At 40.9% G+C, this 20,595-nt stretch overlaps 1 pseudogene; it reads left to right on the forward strand.

The window, feature by feature from the left end:
• The first annotated feature begins 16,565 nt into the window (after positions 1–16,565).
• Positions 16,566–17,991, forward strand: LOC147614746 (uncharacterized; annotated as a pseudogene).
• Positions 17,992–20,595: the final 2,604 nt, after the last annotated feature.

Consider the following 20,595-nt stretch of genomic DNA (forward strand, 5'->3'; position numbering starts at 1 on the left):
GGGCTATATCGGCATACATGTATATAAATCATTGGTAATAGCGAGCATGACCCATAAACCTTTGTACTCCTTTTGCATTTGTAGGAGGAGGTAATTCTAGAATTACTTTCTTGCTTAGGTCAATGGAGATCCCTCTCTTGGTCACAATATGTCCACGATTATACCATGTTTGACCATAAACTGATACTTTTCAGGGTTGAGAGAGATTTGATAAAGTTTTCACCTTAGGAAAACTTGCATAAACAATTCAAAACCTCATTCCAAGATGAGTGCACCCCAAGGTCATCCATGTAGATTTTAAGAAATTCCTCTAGGTAGTCCTTAAAAGCCGTACACATAAGTCTTTGGAATGTTGCTGGAGCATTGGGCAAACCAAAAGGCATGCCTTTATAGTCATAAGTTCCCCATCGGGTGATAAATGTTGTCTTATGGTGATTGGCAAGATCTATTTGCACCTAGTTATAGCCCAAGAAGCCATTCAAGAAGCTATAAACTTCTTTTCCAGCCCCTCACTCTAATACTTGTTTAGTAAATGGCAAAGGATAATAATCCTTAGCCATTGTTGCAGCATTGACCTTTTTCATGTCGATACACACTCGGAGCTTTCCATTGTTTTTAGGTACAACCACAATATGTGAAACCCATTCAGTGTGTTCTATCTCATAAATAAAACCCGCATTGATCAATTTATCAATCTCCTCTCTAACCAATTTGGCATAATTTGGATTCATAGGACAAGATCTTTGTCACATTGGTCATGCATCATCCATGAATGGAATAATATGTTTACAGACTTCAGGGGGGAACCCCTTTCATGTCTAAGTATTTCCAAGCAAAAACATCCTTGAATTCCTTAAGAAGATCAATGATATCCTTCTCTTCTTGTTCAGTGAAGTCTGTGGTGATGTAGACCGATTTGGAATCTTCACCAAAGTCTGCGATGTCCACTTTCTTAACTTTGGCAGGGCCTTCAAATGACAGTTCAGAGCTCTCGCTCTTTGTTTGTCTTGCTTCTTCACATTGTACGAAGTGTTCATACAATTTATAATTCTTGAAATAATCAGGAATCTTGGAATATTGTCTCAGTTTGTTAAGTGGAATTTTAACCATAGATTTGGTATTTTCTTCTTCCTCCACACTGGAACTATTGATTTGGGTATAACTCAAGGTGTCTCCATTGTATGTTGGAGACATGCCTTATGCATGTCAGCAATGGTGGTAATATTAAGGAGAACTCTCATTGCTTCAGGATCTCCACTCATTAGCGGGCAGTTATAGTTTTACTGGTTTGTGAGGCCATAAAGTCTAACAATTTGGGGATATTTGGTGGTGCGTTCATGACCTCCTTTCCATAAGTATGTGTCGGTGAGACTAAGAAATCCATTTTTGAGATGGGCTCAAGGTTTCCGTATGGTAGTTCTCCCTTGAACCAATCCAAGATCAAACTATGAGAGGTGGAGGGCTTAGTCTATTCCATGATGACACTCGCCACATCTAGAGGTTTGTGAATCTTAGTAGTAGGCATGTTAAGGTACTAGGGTGTACATTATCTATGAGACTCTCACTTGCTTGGGTTTTAGTTCAAGCTCCTCTTGGGTTTTCATATCTAAATCACCAAATTCTTGGAGTTGCCCAATCTCCTTCTGAGGGTTAATATAAGAGCCAAGTTTTGTCATGTGTGATCTAGCTTTAGGAATCGCACGTTCCTTTGTAGTCTCCTTCCCTGTGCTCTTGGTTTTGGAGGGTATTTCCCTACCCTCTTCAGAATCAGCCCTTGTGTCCAAGGAGTCCTAGTCCTCATCTAGGTCCCTAATGAGACGACTGGCTCTTGAGGCATCCCAAGATTTGTCTTTTTGATTTCCTTTATTTTCCCATTCTTAACTGACTTTTTCTCATGTTTTTCTTCTTCTTCTTACATTTCGCTATTGAGGCCACAGATCATTGCTTGAGAACATGTTAGTTTTAGGCTTGTAGTTGGGTGATAGCATTTAGCGGTGTGTGATCTAGATTTTTTACAATCTACCTTTGAGTTTGATTGCTTACCGTAATCATGTTTAGGGGTGTGATGATGGGTCCCGTTTGTGGGCATGTCACCACAAACTTGTTGGGGCAGTTCTTTATCCAATGATCTATGCCAAAATAGTTACAAGCAGCCAGTGGCATGTTTGAGGGCACTTCTTGGTTGAGATGAGGAAACTTCACAAAGGGAATTACGAAACTCAATGGGGACCTTGACAGTGGAAACATTGAAGAGGCATTCTTCTAGCCGTGGCATTAATGTCTTGGCCCCTGCCTACTATCACTAGCAAGTTGGTAAACTAGCTTGATTACCCCTCTACCATCCATTACAAAATATTCAGGATGAAGCTCTGTAGGGTCCTCAAAGAGGTGGGGGGTGGGTTTGACATCTACCTCATATTCTTGGTAATCAATAGGGTTGAACACGAAGCTTACTTGATTAAGAGATGTGAAGTGGTGGAGGTAATGACATATTTTGTGCAATAGGATGTTGCGTCATTTGATTAGCATTGGGTTGAGATGTTGCCATAAGAATTATGGCTTGTGGTGGCTATGATGGAGCCGATAAAGCCAACTATTTAGGCCTAGAAGCATTAGCAAAGGTTTTCAAACGTGTGCGGCACTATGAAGCCTCATGACCATAACATCCACAAAAAGTAAAATTACCATTATAGCATGTCCTTCCGGACACTCATTGGTCGAATGTCCTTGTGTCGATAGATTGAGCACCATTGAAACTCTCTCCTTGGGTACATACGTACATTTTTCAGGGGCTCTATTGGTCTTCATTCTCTCTTGGAGTGCTTTCATGAAATCTATGAAATTCATCTCAGCTAAAGTGTTGCCTTTAGCAAGGGGTTTAACTATGGAAGTGCTATGTACCGTGACTCTGGAAGCAATAGATTTAGAATCCGATGCTTTAGCTCCTTTGACCATGAGATTATCCTCTAGTTGGATGACATTTTTTGTGACTTCATCATCCCATGTAGTGATCCCTTTAATGACTAATCCATTATAGATCGCTTCATGGTTAAGCCCATGTGGGGATGAATCTATCCAACCATTGATTATTTGAATAGCGTTCATGCGACAACGAGAGTTCAACTGCTTGAGATGGCTAATAAAATCTCTAAAATTAATTCCTCATATTCCCTCTTGGCTTTGTTTAGCTGTGAAGCTACACCCCATAAGACTTCTTCATGCACAAATTACTTCAAGAACAATCTCCTAAGAGCGGTAAAGTTAAAGCGATCCTCAACCCTAAAAGTGTTAACCTCCTATAGTTTTATCCTTAGTTATTCAATACTTATCCACCGGTGAATAGTCATGAGAATCCAAACGGCATACTGCATATATGTGATGCTTTGTGCCACACCTGTTAGCATCTTAAGGTGCAAAGCGCACCGCTTATGTATTCACTTATTCATTCATTCATTCAAAGCAAGCAATAAAGGGTATGGTTCCTGATTGTTGCGGACTATATGAGTGATCGTGCGCAACGTTACGTTGCTTGTTGTCAAGAAAGACTTTGCCTCATTGCACTGGCTGACGAAAATCCCCTGGACGATGTCAACCAATATAATTTGGATCCCGTAGATGTATGGGAAGATAATTTCACTGACAAAGAATCTAGAAGTGAGCCTGAATGCTCGGATGGACTTGTTTATGCACGGAACTTATTAGTCTATGGTCTCCTCCTTTTGCGGGTCTTGGCACTGCCCGCTCTCCTGCTTTAGTTCTATTGGTCCTTGATACTATCGCTTTTCCACCTGTCACCGAATGGCTCATCCGTCTCCTTAAAGTATCTAAAGTTTAAGGCAAGAAAAATCAAGATCCGGATACCCATGTCGCCAATTTCAAAAATATCTAGCATGCTAATGGTATGCCACCCATTGCTCCCATAATTACCAAGCAAAATGTTTTTAGTGGCACTTTTGATGGTGAAGCAACCAATTGGCATGCTCAATATGTTCCCAATCATTTTCTTACCTTTGAGGCCCTTGGGGATGCTTTCCTTCATCGGTTTTAGAAAGATAAAACCTCTTCTCAGGTGTTGGATAAGCTTCTTCGACTAGAACAGAAGTGGTTTCGTGTTGAGGATTATGTGGCATGTTTCCGTACTCTTCAGAGTTGGGCGGATCTTGTAGATCTTCCTAATGAAGCTTTAATGGGGGAATGGTTTGTTCGTGGATTGAAGAGGAAGCTAAAACCAGCTGTTGCTTTGGTAGATCTTATGGTTAGAGGCTTTGATGCATTGGTGGAAGCCGCCTGACATGCTGAGCGTGCAGTTTGACAAGTCGCATGTCTAAAAAGGAAAAACATAAGCACAACTCGGATTCCTCGGATGAAGGCCAAGAAGTGGAGGACACTTTGAATGCGGACTCAGATTTGGATTTGTATGCAGAGAACAAGCACCAGAACTGGAAGAAGTAGTGGAGCCAGAAGTTGAATAAGGAAGTTGATGTGAATGACTATTGTTGGTTGGCAGTATTGGAAAAGCTTACCAAAGGAAGTGCGGGTGGGGATAGATCCAAATTTTGTCCTAGAGTTTGGTGTACCAAGTGCTCCAATGCAGGTCATACCAAGGAGGGCTGCAAGAGCTAACCCCATATTGTGCAATTTGCATGACAAACACACACACATAATAGAATTCTGTCGGTACAACATTCATGTTTATCGTCCACCACCACAAGCTGCAGGACTAGGGCAACCCAACAAGTGGCACCTATCAATTTGGAAAATGCTAATGCACCACCATATCGTCCTTACGACAAGTGCCGTAGATCTAGAGCCGTAGTTGGAGGCAATTTTCATTTTACTATTCATTGTAAGTCTGAATGTCCAGTCTGGAAGCGCCATCAAGGGGAGTTACAACAAAATCAGATAGAGGGGTCTACTTCTCAGGCTCTAGCAATTAATATGGTTTAGATTGAGCCTATTCTTGTGGTGGAAGATAATCCACCAATGGCTGTACTGGCGCGGTGACACGTTCACAGGAGTCCAGTGATGAAAGAAAAGAATGCTTTGCCCATGAGCAAAGGATAAACCCATGGATTGGCTAGACCAAAAGTGTGTTTCGGACCAAGTTTCCAAGTTAGTGCAAGAAGCAGAAGGGGCGGTTCGGAACGATCAGCAAGTCCAGTCCCAGATTCCATGCACGTCTGACTTTATCGTCAGTGCAGTATAGTAAGGAAGGTATAATTATCGTTCCTTCTTCTGGAAAGCTTGACGAAGGCAAAAGTAAGAAGCAAACGCGGATGGCCCCAGGAAGAATCCAACCTCCATGAGGAAGAACTGACAAAGGATGAAGGAGGCCAGAGAGTGCTAGTATGCACCGGATGCGTGAAAGAAGTTCGGATGGACAAAGGAGGCTAGAAAGTGCTAGTATGCACTAGATGCGTGAAAGAAGTTTGGTTGGACAAAGGAGGCTGGAAAGTGCCCGTTTGCATAGGATGCGGGAAAACTATCCATTTTGATGATACTCTACCAAAGAGACATGAATACAAGTCAAAGGAAGCAGAAAGCTTCAGCTAGATGGGGGAGCAGACCCCAAAGACAATAACTCAGTCCAAGCAACATGCTACTATCCGAAAATCTAGAAAGAAGAAACAATCTGGAAGTGGAAAGACGACAACTTTTGAGTATGATATCTATGGGAGGATCTGAAGAATATGAAGCTGGATCAATTGTTGCTGACTCTGGTACCCAATTATTGGACACAGATAATCCAGAAGCTTGTGGGAGAAGATTTCCTTGTTGAGGTTCCAACCACCATGATCTATACTTTGGAAGACAAAGAGCATTGGACTGCTTTCAAAGTCCAATGCTCCAACCACCATGATCTATAATTCGGAAGACAAAGAGCATTGGACTGCTTTCAAAGTCCAACCAATTGCTCTGCGGATTGGGACGAGACAATTCCAAAAGTGATAATTCAAATACAAGGTAAGACCATCAAAGGTGTGGTTCTTGATGGAAGATCTGGAGTAAATATTATTAAGGATAAAAACCACCAAGAACTAGGCATCCTAGAGAAAGCATTAGAACCATCTCCATTTCTCATCCGAATGGCAGTTCTAGGAAGAGTGAAGCCGCTAGGGTTACTCTAAAACTCTGAAATCTAGATAGCAAGATGTGACTTCCTAGTAGCTTTCATTGTGTTAAAGATGGAAGGAGTTGTTGAATCTTGCCCCATGTTGTTGGGTAGACCATGGCTAGGGCAAGCAAAGATTAAACACAATTGGGCAACTGATCAAATTATAATTCGGAACCAGAAAAAGAAAGTCTGTGTAGTACAAGTGTTATCCAATGATATGTTGCAAGAATCTGTGCGCCCAGTTTGTGCTGAAGGATTGAACTAGCTGGAAGGAGTTGATGTAGAGAAGAGGAAGAAATCCTTAACCAGAATCTAGATTTAGCATCATTGTTTGAAGTGGATTTGGATAAATTTGTTTCCCATTATAATCCCACTCCAGATTTGGCCCACTCTTTAGCGTCCTAGCTTAGATAACCCAGCTGTTCTGGAGGAAGTTTAATCTCTCATCCAAGAAAAAGAAAATAATGAGAGAGCAATGAAGCACAGCCGAAGGGTCACAACAGATGACCTAGAAGATATGAATATGGGTGATGCCGAGGATCCAAAGATAGTTCGCACAGCACACCAAGTTGGATGCAAAATTTCAACAAAACTCCAGAAATTATTAAGATCATATGTGGATGTATTTTCTTGGAGCCACAAAGATATGAAGGGAGTTGATCCTCAATTTTATCAACATCATATCGATCTTAAGGAGGATGCCGTTCCCGTCAAAGCAACAGTGGTACCGAATGAACCTGAATTATGCAAAGAAGGTTAAGGAGGAAATTGATAAACTCTTGGAAGGAGGATTCATATATCCACTGGATAAGGTGACTTGGTTGTCATGCGCCGATAGTAATTGTGTCAAAAAAGAATGAAAAGCTCCACATCTATGTGGATTACCAACGGAAGCTCAATGTTGCAACATAGATAGATCCTTTACCATTTCCATAGATTTAGTGTTAGATGTTGTCCTAGGCCATGAAATGTATTCTTTCTTGAATGGTTTCAGTGGATACAATCAAGTCATGATGGCTCCAAATTATTGAGAAAAGACAGCTTTTGTTATCGAATGGGGAGCATTTTCTTCCAATGTGATGACATTTGGTCTAAAGAATGCTCCAGTGACATTTCAAAGAATGGTTCAAGAAATTTTCTATGATTACTTGGTCAGATTTATGAAAGTATTCTTGGATGATTTTAGTGTCTTTAGAAAAATGGTGGAGCATCTTTTATTTTTGACAATGTCTAGAAAGGTGTCGGATTGCCCGTCGGAGTCTCAATCCAGCTAAATGTGAAGTCACGGATCAGCAATGGAATATTGTTAGGGCATGTAGTGTCAGCAAAGCTAGAATTGTAGTGGATTCCAAGAAGGTGGAAGTAATTAAAGCTTTATTGACACCCCACAATATGAAAGAATTACAAAGATTTTTGGGCCAGATTAAATGGCATAATAGATTCTTGTGGTATCTAGCAGATGTGGCTTATCTCATTTACCTTCTCACAAAGAAATATGTTCCATATGTGTGGACAGAGACCTATCAACAATCTTTTTGGTATTTACAAACTGATGTTGGGCAGTTGCACTGATTGTTCAACCACCAAATTGGTCCAGCCCATTCCATGTCTTTGGTGATGCCTCTGATGTAGCAATTGGAAGTGTACTTATGCAAGACTCTAAGGATGGATAGTTCCAACCAGTTTATTATGCCAGCCGGATGTTGTCCAGAGATGAAAAGAATTATTCTACTATGGACCGAGAAGCACTTTGAAGAAACACTTTGAATAATTTATTCAGTGAAGAAGTTCCGGCATTATCTTTTGGGAAATAAATTTACTTTTCACATGGATCATCAAGCTTTGGTATTTTTTGTCAATAGGCCCAATTTATTAGGAAAATTAGCCAGGTGGATGTTGATATTACAAGAATTTGAATTTATTGTTCGTCATACACCAAGCAGTCAACATGTAGCGCTGATTTTCTATCTCGCATATTGACACTAGAGAAGCTCTGGAAGGTGTATCAAATCCATTATTATTGGACGCAGATTTGTTCCGGATTCCTGTAACTCTAGATTGGTATGACAAAATGCTTATGCTTTCAAAACAAACGGAAATTTTCCAGATGGTACATGAGCACAGATCTTCGGAAGTGTTTAGCTCTTTGAAGTTAAAACTTTTTGGTAGCGGGTCAATTATATAAAATGAGCATTGATCAAATTATTCGCTGGTGTGTCCAAGCACATGAACAATAATAGTATTGATGGAAGTACACCAAGGTGTAAGTGGTGGGCCATTTTTTTGGAGAAGTAACAAACTGAAAAATATTTCAAGCTGGATTATGGTGGCCTACAATGATTAAAGATGCATGGAATTTTGCTCGAGAATGTGATGTTTATCAACGATTGGGTCAACCAAGTGCATTGGATCAGATGGCCTACAACCTAGTGCTTCCAATGGAACCTTTTCAAAAATGGGGTCTGGATTTTGTCGGACCATTTCAATCGCACCAGCTCAGAGAGCCAACAATAAATATATTTTGGTAGCCATAGATTATAGTACCAAATGGGTGGAAGCCAAAGCACTAAAAGATAATAGAGCTAGTTCTGTTGCAAAATTTCTTTATAAAATGATTATGACCATATTTGTATGCTCAATTGAGTTAGTTAGTGATCAAGGTGAGCACTTTCTGAATGGAGTCATTAAAAGATTAACTCAACACCATATGATTATTCATAAGAAGTCCATAGTATATTATCCACTTTCTGAATGGAGTCATTTGGATGCCCAATTGAGTTAGTTAGTGATCAAGGTGGGCACTTTCTGAATGGAGTCATTAAAAGATTAACTCAACACCATATGATTATTCATAAGAAGTCCATAGTATATTATCCACAAGCTAATGGTCAAGCTAAATCTTCTAATAAAATCTTATTGAGAATCTTGAAGAAAGTGGTCAATGAAAACTGGACAGATTGGGATCAAAAGTTGTATTCCGCACTTTGGGCATTCAGGACAACTTACAAGTCAACACACACGATAAACGTCATTTTCCATGGTCTACAGACTGGGGGCAGTGGTTCCAATGGAATTTGTGGTATCCGACTTAAGAGTGGTAGTGTCTACCTTATTATCTTCTGATGAATCCGAAGCACACGAATTAGAACAGCTATTGGCCTTAGAAGAAAAGCAGTTATAGAGTGTCTAGACATCTGATGTCATCTACGACGGATTTAGTTGTGGATTAATCGCAATACAAAATTCTAATTTTTTGATGTTAACGATCTAATTTTATTATTCAGTTCCAGGATGGGTTCGGATCCGGGTATATTAAAGTTGCCGTAGACGGGCCCATATTGGATATTTTCCAGACTCAGCAACTGACACTTTTGAGTTAGTGACACTAGATGGTCTGAAACTTCCAAAGCCCGTAATTAAAGCCCTACTTCGGATGGTTACCTGAACTGGTGTCTGTTTGAGTGTACATTGTTTCTGTCATACTTGCATCTACCATGTGTCGTAGTCCACGGTGCACTCATGCATTGTTTCTTGCATTACCAGATTGGACTATTATTACCATAAAATGGGAAAACCTTTCTTTAATCATTCTTAACTCACGTTGTTGCCCTATTCCTTCGAAAAGTGTGCAACTTCATTATTGTCATTATCGTGAAATTGTGGATAAATCTTTTTTCTGTTCAGATTATCATTACCATGGTTTAACATTCTTATTATTTACTTTTCATCCTTTGCTTACAATATTCTACCAAAGCTCACTTTTCTCTTTTCGCTTTCTTGGCTTTCATCATGTTCACTGTTCTCTCTACTTTCTTTCCACTTGTCGCCTTCATAGCTTACTATGTCCTCCAAACCCAAAAGCAGTAGCCATGGTGGGATTTGAAAGACTCACGACAACCACTAATGTCAACCTTAACCGAAACAGAGCCTAGCTGGAAAAAGTGGGCCTATTATAGTTTGCATACATGCCATGGAACTAGATAGCCCCTGGTCCTGAAGTATTAAAATAGATGCTGGAAGTGCAGAAGAATGCAATCATTGAAGCTACAGAGGGCAACATGGACTTCACATGCTGAATATGTTTCTCAAGTTTTCAATCTACCATTAGAAGGTGTAGTTGATGTACCAATTGCTACTACAAAGGAAGACATGGAGTTCTATTTTAGCTCCAAAGGTTTAGTCAAAAAATACAAGCTCATCACGATGCCCACAACAGATTGCATTTTTTATTTATCGTCAAAATGATAAGCTTGACACACAATGTAACTTAAATTTCAAAGAGGGCTATGGGGTTATATCTGTATGCATTTTCAAGGAAGCCAGTTGTATGGGCTCGCATTCTGTAGTACCACCAAAATTGAAGGGAGAATTGAAGAACATTGGGCCTAACTCCAAGAGCAAGATTAGTCTATTTATCCAATTCATGCATCAAGAAGCTTTGCAGAGCACACCGGGTTTGCAGACAGCTGCACTAGAGGTGCATTTGGCTTCATGCATAAGGATAAGCGCAAAAAAAAAAAGAATCAAGTGCAAGGAAGTGCCGCACTGTAGAAGGAACATAGGAGGAGCAACAATGTAAAGCACCCAACAAAGGAATAGCCCTTCCGGATCTGGCTAATCAACAACAAAGCTCCGCAAAAGTCTCTTTTTTGGATACAATGGATATCATTAAACCAAAAATGATACAAGCTTCTTGCAATTATCTCTCCCAATGTGCAAATAAGTTGTATCTCTTCAGCAGGGGAGTATATGAAATTAGAGAAGAGCTCTGTAAAACAAAGGAAGAGCTCCAAACACTTTCAGCAGAGTCAAATAGTGAGTCCAACTCCTTGAAGGGGAACAAACACATTTTCAAAGTGTCATTGACATGTAGGCCAGGGAGATTTCTCAAGTTAAGCAAGAAAAAGTACACATGCAGTAGGAAATCAAGACCCTAGGTAGAAAAAATGTATAGATGCTTAACTCCAAAGTGAGCATTTATTAAGCCAACATATGTTTGTCATGGAGCAGCATATGAAGCTGAGGCAAAGGCTGACAGAGTGACTCTGTGGGTGCTACAAATTAGAATCAGTGCTATTGATGCAGCATGATGTAGAAGTCTGTGACCTGTCCGCAAGTGAAGTTGACACACATAAAGCTCAAATCCATAAGCTCATGGCTCGCTCATGGTCAATCTCTATATTGGATATATCGAAGAATCTAAGAAAATAATTCAATTGATATGTCACTCGGATGTGCTCCGATAACAAATGATGATGATGAATCTGGGGTACGCGGATCTGGCAAGGAGCTAGAGGAGTGAGAGCATCTGGACAAACTGGTCAGAATCAGCAGGAGACAGGCAGAGAGACCACGCAGACAACTCCAGTTCAGTCTATAGGAAAGGGCAAAGGAGATCAAGCAGGTCCATCAGAAGATTTAGCACTAGCTCAACTTCGTATGCAATATGTTTTGATTCAAGAGCAAGAAAGAGCTTTCCATCATAATGTCGATACTACAAAAGTAGAATCCATTGGGCTCACTAGAGGTGTTACCATTTCGCTCATTGTGGGCATTCTTGCTTTGGACGTCCCAAATTGCACCATAGGTCTTTGGATACTTTCATGTTCAATGACCCTATATATGCAATCGCAGATACCCTATAATCATTCCTCCTCTATTGGGGTCCCAAATATGGATTAGACAATCCCTTTCCAAATATTACCATACACTTGACGTGTGGCGAAATACACAAGAGTCTCTGTTGGGGCATCATACTTGTGGGAATATGTTGATCCATGATTTTCAAGCCTAGCTCTTTCCCCAAGGTAGACGCAATGTTATTGGCTTGTGTCAAGACTATTGGGCACTACTTGTGCAATCCTAGTTTGGGGCTTGTTTTAGGTGTATTGGGATGTTTTGGGCTGCTAATCGTTGTTGTGCCAATTGTAAATTCTCTTCTTCCTTTGCTCTAGCAGCCTGGATCAGTGCCTCTAGTGCCTAAACTTCTTCTAATGTCCTACCATCGGGCATAAGCACTTGTGCAGGGGGCATTTCAATGGTTGTAGTTTGCAGCAGATGCAACAAAAGCTATATGAATAAGGATATCAATATGAATGCTCCCTTCTTGTAATGATGAGAGTACACCAGGTGTCTCTTTGGAGTTACCTTAACTCCTTCATCATATGGTCTATAAGGCATAAGGTTTGGTTCAGAGGTGCCTGGTTGAGGCCAAACCTTTGAGGTAGCTACCTACATGGTCAAAAAGATTGGTAGCTAGCTTGACTAGCAAGACCTCGTTAGGGTTCTCACTTCTTGGGACTGGAATCCTTCCATTGACTCAAAATGTGACGATGTATCACTGGTCCCTCTAGTACATGTCCTTGTATAATGCTAAACTAGGTTTTGATCAAAGGTCTTGAGCCTAGTGTATGTTGGTTACACGCCCAGATTGTAGGTGCATGTGATTATAAGGAAGGTCCTACAAATTCCCCGAACAAGTTTGGAAATTTTTGAAATTTTTATTTTTTTCTTTTCAAATTAATATTTTTCGAAAACAATGTGGATTGGCCAAAGTTTTTTTGAAACATGTCTTTTGTGTTTCTTAACCCGTTTGGTACCAAAAATAGTGTATTTTGTCCGGGTTAGTCAATCTTGCAAAGTGTTGCCTCCCATAGCTCCTTAACTATGTAAAATTACAAATTTTTTGAGTGTCACATAAGCTGCGTCAACATCATCGCACACAGCCTAAAACATATATTAGGCAAGTTTCTATAAGCACTTTCCCCAAAAAAAAAATCCCTCGACCTTTTACCTTTCCCCTTTTACCTTTTCACTTTTTAATTTTTCATCTTTTATTTCTTATTTTTTACATTTTCTTATTATTGTTTACAATTACAATTTTTGTTTTTATCGAAAAGGGGTTTACTAGAATCTTTGACTTGGGGCCTACACATTAAATGCATCTAGCCACTCAAAATGGACTTTTGGAAATTTTTGGCTAGTGGCCTAAAAGCTTGCATGCATTAAATGCAGCCAGCCAATCAAGATGCCCCCAAATTAGGGAGAGGATTAAGTGTAATTAACTCGCGTTAATTACACTAATGCAAAATTTTAAAAATATAGAAAACACAAAAATTTGTATGTGGGTTCTTCCATTCTCCGAGCGAAACTTTTCGAGCGAGGACAAAACTAAGCGACACATTCCAAGGAACAAGCACACCATAGTAATGAGAACACCATAGTAATGAGAACACCGTAGTAATGTGCAACACAAATTCAACACATCTATGAATGGATTTCATTGATTTCAATCCATGTGTATCGAGATTGAAACATATGACAATAAAAGAGAACACAACAAAGCATACGATAGTTTTCAAACTAACTTAATAACATCGCAAGTGGTAATTTTCCAAAAATGCATCAACTCTACTGGACTACAAAACACAATATTGACATGAAGGCATAGCCCACCTAAATAACATAGGTGCAATGGCAAGGATGCATATCAGTAGAGCCCAAAAATGTGGCACATAAATGCTAGGATGGATTGGGATGACAATAACAAACAATATCAAGGAGCAATATAATGGTGTCTCCCACCTAGTGCTTGAAACAACTCCACCCTAGTGAGCGCAGCTTGGTGCATGAACTCATGTGCCACAAGATCCAGCCAAACACCTGGATGTAAATGTAGTAAATATGCTTGCACAGGACATATGTCAGCTTTTTGCTCTCTCTTTTTTGGAATCCTTTGCATGAACACCTAGGGAACTCAGCGATTGACACTGGTTCAATCCCAAGGCCCTTTTCTATGCTAACATAAAACACATGAGACTCGTTACAAACTCTAGGTGCTTCTCTAATGTCTTGCGCATCTATTGTTCTCCCTTTCTGAATATTCTCATGGAAGTATTTGGCCCATTTTTGTTCCTCCACTTGACAATCTTTCTATCCTAGAAAGGATGGAATAACCTTTCCCACATTATTGGTGTGGTACCCTGCAAATGGGAAGTAACACCCTGCAACACAAACACATTCAAAGTGAGCATTTCTAACTCTTGGGGTTGAAGAAATGTACCCTCCTCCACTGACCAAACTCTTGGAGTAGGTCCCGACATCCCAATAACCCGATTCTCATAGACAATCCAAGAATGCTCTGGTGTACTGTTACAAAACCAAAGAAATCCTCCCACTGTTCCACCAGGGTATTGTCGACGCCCCCAAAAACAAGGTGTTGGAGCTCCCACTTCTTTAGATCCCTCATAATATATCTTTGACATGTTGCATTATGTCCAGGTAGAATCCCAAAGCAAGGCATTTCTTTCCCTGATCCAGCCTGACGAATTGCCCACATTGTCTTTGCCACTTTGGCTTCTGGCTCTGTTCTCCTCTCTCCTCTTTTGACCCAACTCTACTTTTATCATCAGTGACTGTAACATACTCAAGCTTATGCCTATCATCTTCCAACTCCACTCTTGGATCTGCTGAAGGAGGCCACTTTCTAATGAACACTTCTCTTGCTCGCATGGTCTCTACACATTTTTGAAGCATGCACCCCCATCTCTTGCATGGAAGTGTGAGCGAGATCAACAAGTTGTTTTTTAGCAGTTAACTTACTTGAACTTTTGGTACTTTGAAATCTGTCCACCAAATCTTGCATGCTTGGTCCAACCCCCCGAATGAGTGCCTTTCAAGTAAGCATTATACTTGACACTTTGCAGTACTACCATTCACATATCTGCAAAACAACCGTTACATCAAAGAGGGAGATTCTTGACTTGCAACCCACACTAGCACGCATGCTTGCTCTCAGACAAATTTGTTGTTGGTTACAAATACACCAGAGTCATCATGTGTTACAATCCAGGCACCCCAGTGAAATTCTCTAACCTCCCACCAAGCTAGCCATGTTTCCAATGAAGGTATCTCATCTTTTTTGGCATGACCTGCATGCCAAAACTTGCAAATCTCATGCTTGCATTGTTCTGCTATAGTCTTGGACGAAGCACTTCTCCATTTGTGACACAACACTTTATGCTCCTCTTCGAAAGCTAGCCTAAAACAATTCATTGTATGTCAAACCATGCTTTGCTCCCATCGGAATAAACATGACCTCTCCTTCTCTAGCATTTTCTTCTTTGCCCCTCCAAAATAAACAGTGCAGACTGTAATCCAGTTGGCATTAGCTTCATGTGCCATGAAACCTCTAAACTCTGGATTTACAAACCCATTTTCCTCAACCACTTTATTAAGCATCGTCTAGAATCTTACTTGGTCATTCTTATCCTCGACCCTAAATTCACAAGTGGTAATGATAAGAAGCTCCCTCACAAATGGATCGTACACGAAGGTTGACATGGTTGGCAAACCTTGCACTCTATGAACATGGTCAAAACAAATCCACATGCTCTCTAAATTTCCACCTGGGTGCATCATGTTAACCAAGTCAAGCCCACTTCCAGGGCCCATAGTTGACATTTTGAACACATGGGGTTCATGTTCAGGGCCCAGCTCACCACGAAACAGTACACTATGAATGAAGATTCAAAAACCTGCATTTTGTTTTCAAATCAAGGATAGACTCCAAGCCATAACCATGGCCATACTTACCCTTCCTTGCATCTTACAAATGCTGCTCAATCCCAGAGGCATGGAATTAGAGGATTAGAAGGCATGGCTTTTTGTTTTCCCATGGCATTAGAGGATTAGGCAATGCAAGAGGCATGGCATTAGAGGATTAGAAGGCATGGCTTTTTTATTTTTTCCACGGCATTGGAGAATGTATAGAGGCCTTGGAGAATGTCTTCTTAACCTGGGCATGGCTTCCATGCCTCTCCTTGCCATGGAAAATTTTAAAAAATCCCCCATGAGTAGGCCACGCCGGCGCAGCCTACTCCACGAGGTTTTCATAAAATTTTCCATGGCAAGGAGAATGTAGAGAGGCATGGCTCATTCCTTGCCTCTCTCCATCCTCTAATGCCATGGAAAAAAAAACCTCGTGAGAGCAAGCTACGCCGGCGTGGCGTGGCCTGCTCACGAGTTTTTTTTTCATGGTATTAGAGGATTAGGCAATGCAAGATGCAAGAGTTCTTCTACTACTTACTTGCATTAGAGAGGCATGGAGAGGCATGGATTCTTTCTAATCTTCTCATGCCATGTAAAATGATAATAAAATCCCGTGAGCAAGCCGCCCCGGTACGGCCTACTCATGGGGTTTTTTATTTTTATTCTCTAAAGCATTAGAAGAAGTAGAGAAGGCTAGGAGAAGGTAAGGAAGCAGTGATGTTGGAAGCTCAATAGGGTTGATTAAGAAGTTGATTAAGAAGGTGATTAAGAAGTTGTGGCAATGAATTTGGTAAGAAGGTGATTAAGTTTTCTCTTTTGTTTGTTGTAAAACAATCCTGCAAATAAAAGTAAAAGAAGACAGGGACAATAGAAAAGTGACCATGCACCTTTACCCAGTGACATGGACCAAGTCAGCCATGTATTGGAAAGTCAGGCAGGAGAAGATGTTGGGGGTGAGGTGGAGAATCAAGTGCTTGATGCAAATGCCACACAATGTCAACATAAGGTAGACAATGAGCTCATGCCGCATGAGGTAAATCTTGCATTGGTGCCTTATGTAGGTTGTTCGGAGATTCCTAGTGATGAAGGGCTCGTAGAAAACTTGTACCTTGATAAAGGGGAGGACATCATGAAAAAAACTAGGTTATTCAGTTGTCATGAATGTCCACCAATTCCATTATGTAGGCTATTACCTCATGCATGCCAAAGTTAGAGGACTTTGGGAAGATTTGTCGGGTTTGAAAGCAACATTTGGGAAGGAGGGATATGTCCCAGAAAAAGGAGCATTCATTGTGTCCTTATGGACTTTCTCCCATGAGGAATCCATGGTCACGGATGTGCTGATGTCTTCTTGGGATCCATTATGGCAAGCAATTAATAGGGAGTTTGAGGATGAGCTCTCTAGATCTCCGACCCTCTCAGTACTCTCCAATCACATGTTCTATGTGTGGGAGGGAAACCACCGATTGGTGGCATGGATTGCAGCAATCAATGAGAGGTTCACAATGACAAAGGAGAAACACTATCGAGTCCTTTGCATGATCATTGATTCGTGCAAGGTCAGCGAGATTGCATTGCTCTCAAGTTTGCAATGCATGAACTTTTGAGTCTCTTTTTTCACTATGATTAACATGAATTCAATGTAAGTACTTCATGGGAACTAAAATGCCAAGCTATTTCAGTCTCAATACACATGCCTTGATTCTCATTACATTGAGGAATGAGATTGTCAACTATATAAATATATGTGCAGCTGATTAGTCCTCATACATGCATGACTTACCGAAAAGGGGTCGGAAGCTCATCATGGAGATTAGGAAAAAGTACACTAAGGGTGCTGAGCCTTGGTATCCATTGACACGACGATATTTCGCAAATCTTGTTTACAATGTAAGTTTGCAATCACTTTTTGACTATTCATGCTTCTCTTTATGTGATTTTTTAACTACCTACTCAATGGCCATGGTCATATAGGCTCAAATGGCAACTACTTTGAACAAGAAGCTTGATCTTAAAAGGGCGGCACTAAACAAAGAAGAGTTACAAAAGGAGGAGAAGAAGGAGGTAGATTCCCTTGCAGCATGTTATCGTGGCTGGATAGGCAAGGTAAGGCTATTCTCATGGCTAGTGAGGTATTTCGTTGTATATGGTTTGTCAAAACTAACTCTTGTATTCATCAAACTATCCAAAAGATTCTCAATATCATCGACCCTCAACTTGTGGATACATGGCACGACAAGGTATTGTCATTAAAATGGGATTGCGAGAGCTATGCAACATTGGAGAAATTGAATCTCCTCGTAATATGGGAAGCCCCTATTGAGTGAGTTGTCTCTATTGAGGCAAGTAGGACTACTATGAGTACAGGAATGTGGAATAAGTAATGTGGATTAATGAGGGATAATGTGGAAAAATGAGAGTTAATATAGAAATTGTATTTGTAAACTGTTTGTAAATGCTGTTTGTAAATGGCTATTTTATGTCAAGAATGCTGGGGAAGCATTTTGACCGTCTTGTGATTAAGGTCGTGGAGACCTAACTGATAAAGTTGCAACTGCTGACGGAGAGTCAATGGAGGACATCTCGCGTAGCAAGTCGTTGACCAGCCTCGGTTCGATTAAAATGGTGAGCTTCCGGTACGGTGGATGAGGGACCAAGGAAGCGGCCTATGAGTGAAGCGCTAGGTCACCTGCGAAGGATCCTAGAGGGTGCTGACCATACGGTGCTCGGGCTCTGGGTCGCCTAGGATACCCACACGTGCGTCGAGGAAGATATTGGAACAAGGAGTAAGAGTTGTTTTCTGAAACCGGGCATGGATCTGGTTGATTGACCTTGCTGGTCTTCAATGGATGAGTCCATGGCTATTTTTATGGATCTGTTGGTTGATCTTGCTGATCTTCAACGAGAGTCCATCTTGATTTTTATAAGTGATTATATTGCCGAGTATTATGGGCTAGGAACTATTGAAAAGGCCCCTGCGTGGACAGGTGGTGGGCGTTGTAGTTGCCAATGATGCCATAGATACTCTGATGAAGGAATGATGGGAAATTATGAATCAACCGGATAAATTGGAAGATTGTGATCAGTGGTACTATGGTTTCATTAAAGGATTGTTTTAAAGTTAGCTGATGCTAAGAAAAAGGCAATTTCATATTGGGTGTGTAAGTGGTGTGGCTAGTTTTATGTTTGCATGAACTTCCGGCTAGGGGGCCTTGGAACTCTTTTCCTTGGTACCCGGGACAAAACCTAACCAAATTCCAAATTGGATCCCATCACTACAGTGGTTGGGCGGTTGGCTAACCCATGGGATTGGATGGGGTTAGGCTGGACTGATGGATCCATAAATCGAGACTCAACTTTTGTTATTACAATAGATAAAATAAATCCCGGACAGTAATTGTTCTATGGATAGAAATCAACGGCTGTGCCTCTTGAATGGGGAAAAAAGCGTTGATCCCAATGATCCAAGTGTAAGTTTCTTCCTTGATCCGACCAAATATCTTATAGATGCAATTGGATCAGTTTGATCAGAAATGATCTTGACTACGTTAGAGTAAAAAGTTATCCTGGTGGAATCGCCCGTGCTTTCCGGTAAAGGAAGTTTTTCCGGGTTCGGTTTTGGAACAACCGACGGATTAGTCTCTTATCCGGATATCCGGAGGCCCTGAGTGTGGGACCCCTGTCCCGCGCGAGAAGTGCTACTTCTGCTGCTAGTACCCCGAATCCGTGGGAACAGGGATCTCACACCCCTCCACGCACCGAACTCCCGGTAGCTGACAGCAGAAGCAGCCCCTCATGCGCGGGTTAGGGTTTCTCACTCGGGGCCTCGCCCACGAATGTCCGAGCACAAGACTAGGCTGGTGGTCACTCCGAAAACCGAAACCGGGAAAATTTCCCATGCCCAGAAAGCGGGGACGATTCCACCATTTTGAATTTTCTTAACGAATTTTGCTAACGAGATCAATTCTAAACTATCCTTCACCTGAATAAACCAGATAGAAGGAAACTATCACTAATATAATTTGATCATCTGAGTAATTTCAATGCTTTTTTCCTAATCAAGATCAGGCACAGCCGTTTTGATCCACTTAATTGAGAAATTTATCAGGGAATTAACTAGCTATTCGAATCCTAGCGTAATCCTAAGATTTTTCAGTTTGATTATTAAAACTCCACTGACTCCAGCCTCTAACCCCCTGTGGCCCATGGGTTAGCCACCACCCTACCACTCGAATCAGTAGAACCAAACAAGTACTCATCCACCCATAATTGAAATGCCTTTCTTAACTTTAGCTTTAGAAAACAGATACACACACACTCCTCTTTAAAACTTTAATATGAAAATAATCCATTGACAAAACAGATATGATCACAGATTTCATAATTCAAGATTTCCATTCAATCCCTTGTTTCACAAAAACAGTACCAATCTGGACTCTCTGTTGGGGCAACGAGATCCAGTAACAGATTACATTAATCATTTCGTCAACATACATATATATATCTTCCTCGACATACGTATGGGTGTCCTAAGCACCGCGAGCCCGTGCATCGCCTGGTCAGAACCCTCCAGGATCCTCCTTAGGTGTCCTGGTACTTCACTCAAGGACCGCTTCGTCGGCCCTTGCCCATCGTACTGGAAGCACACCATTTTTCACCATACCTAGGCTGGTCAAGACCTGGGCAGGTTTTTTTCGCGTGAGCTGTCCCTCGAACACTCTCCGCCAGTTGTTGCAACCGAACTTCCCTTAGATAAACATATATGCCAAATGCTCCCTCCAGCATTCTGGCGTAAGATAGTCCTTTAAGAAAACAGGGTTTCTATGCAAGTTTTCAGTTTTGATTTTGTTTGAATACCATGAATAAATCTTAAATCCGTATCTCAATACTTCTAGATCTAGGTCTGAATTCCAAACAGAATTCCTCGAATT

Source organism: Cibotium barometz, chromosome 41 (genome assembly GCF_041138505.1).
Source record: "Cibotium barometz isolate CiBa-2024 chromosome 41, ASM4113850v1, whole genome shotgun sequence".
Classification (NCBI taxonomy): Eukaryota; Viridiplantae; Streptophyta; class Polypodiopsida; order Cyatheales; family Cibotiaceae; genus Cibotium; species Cibotium barometz.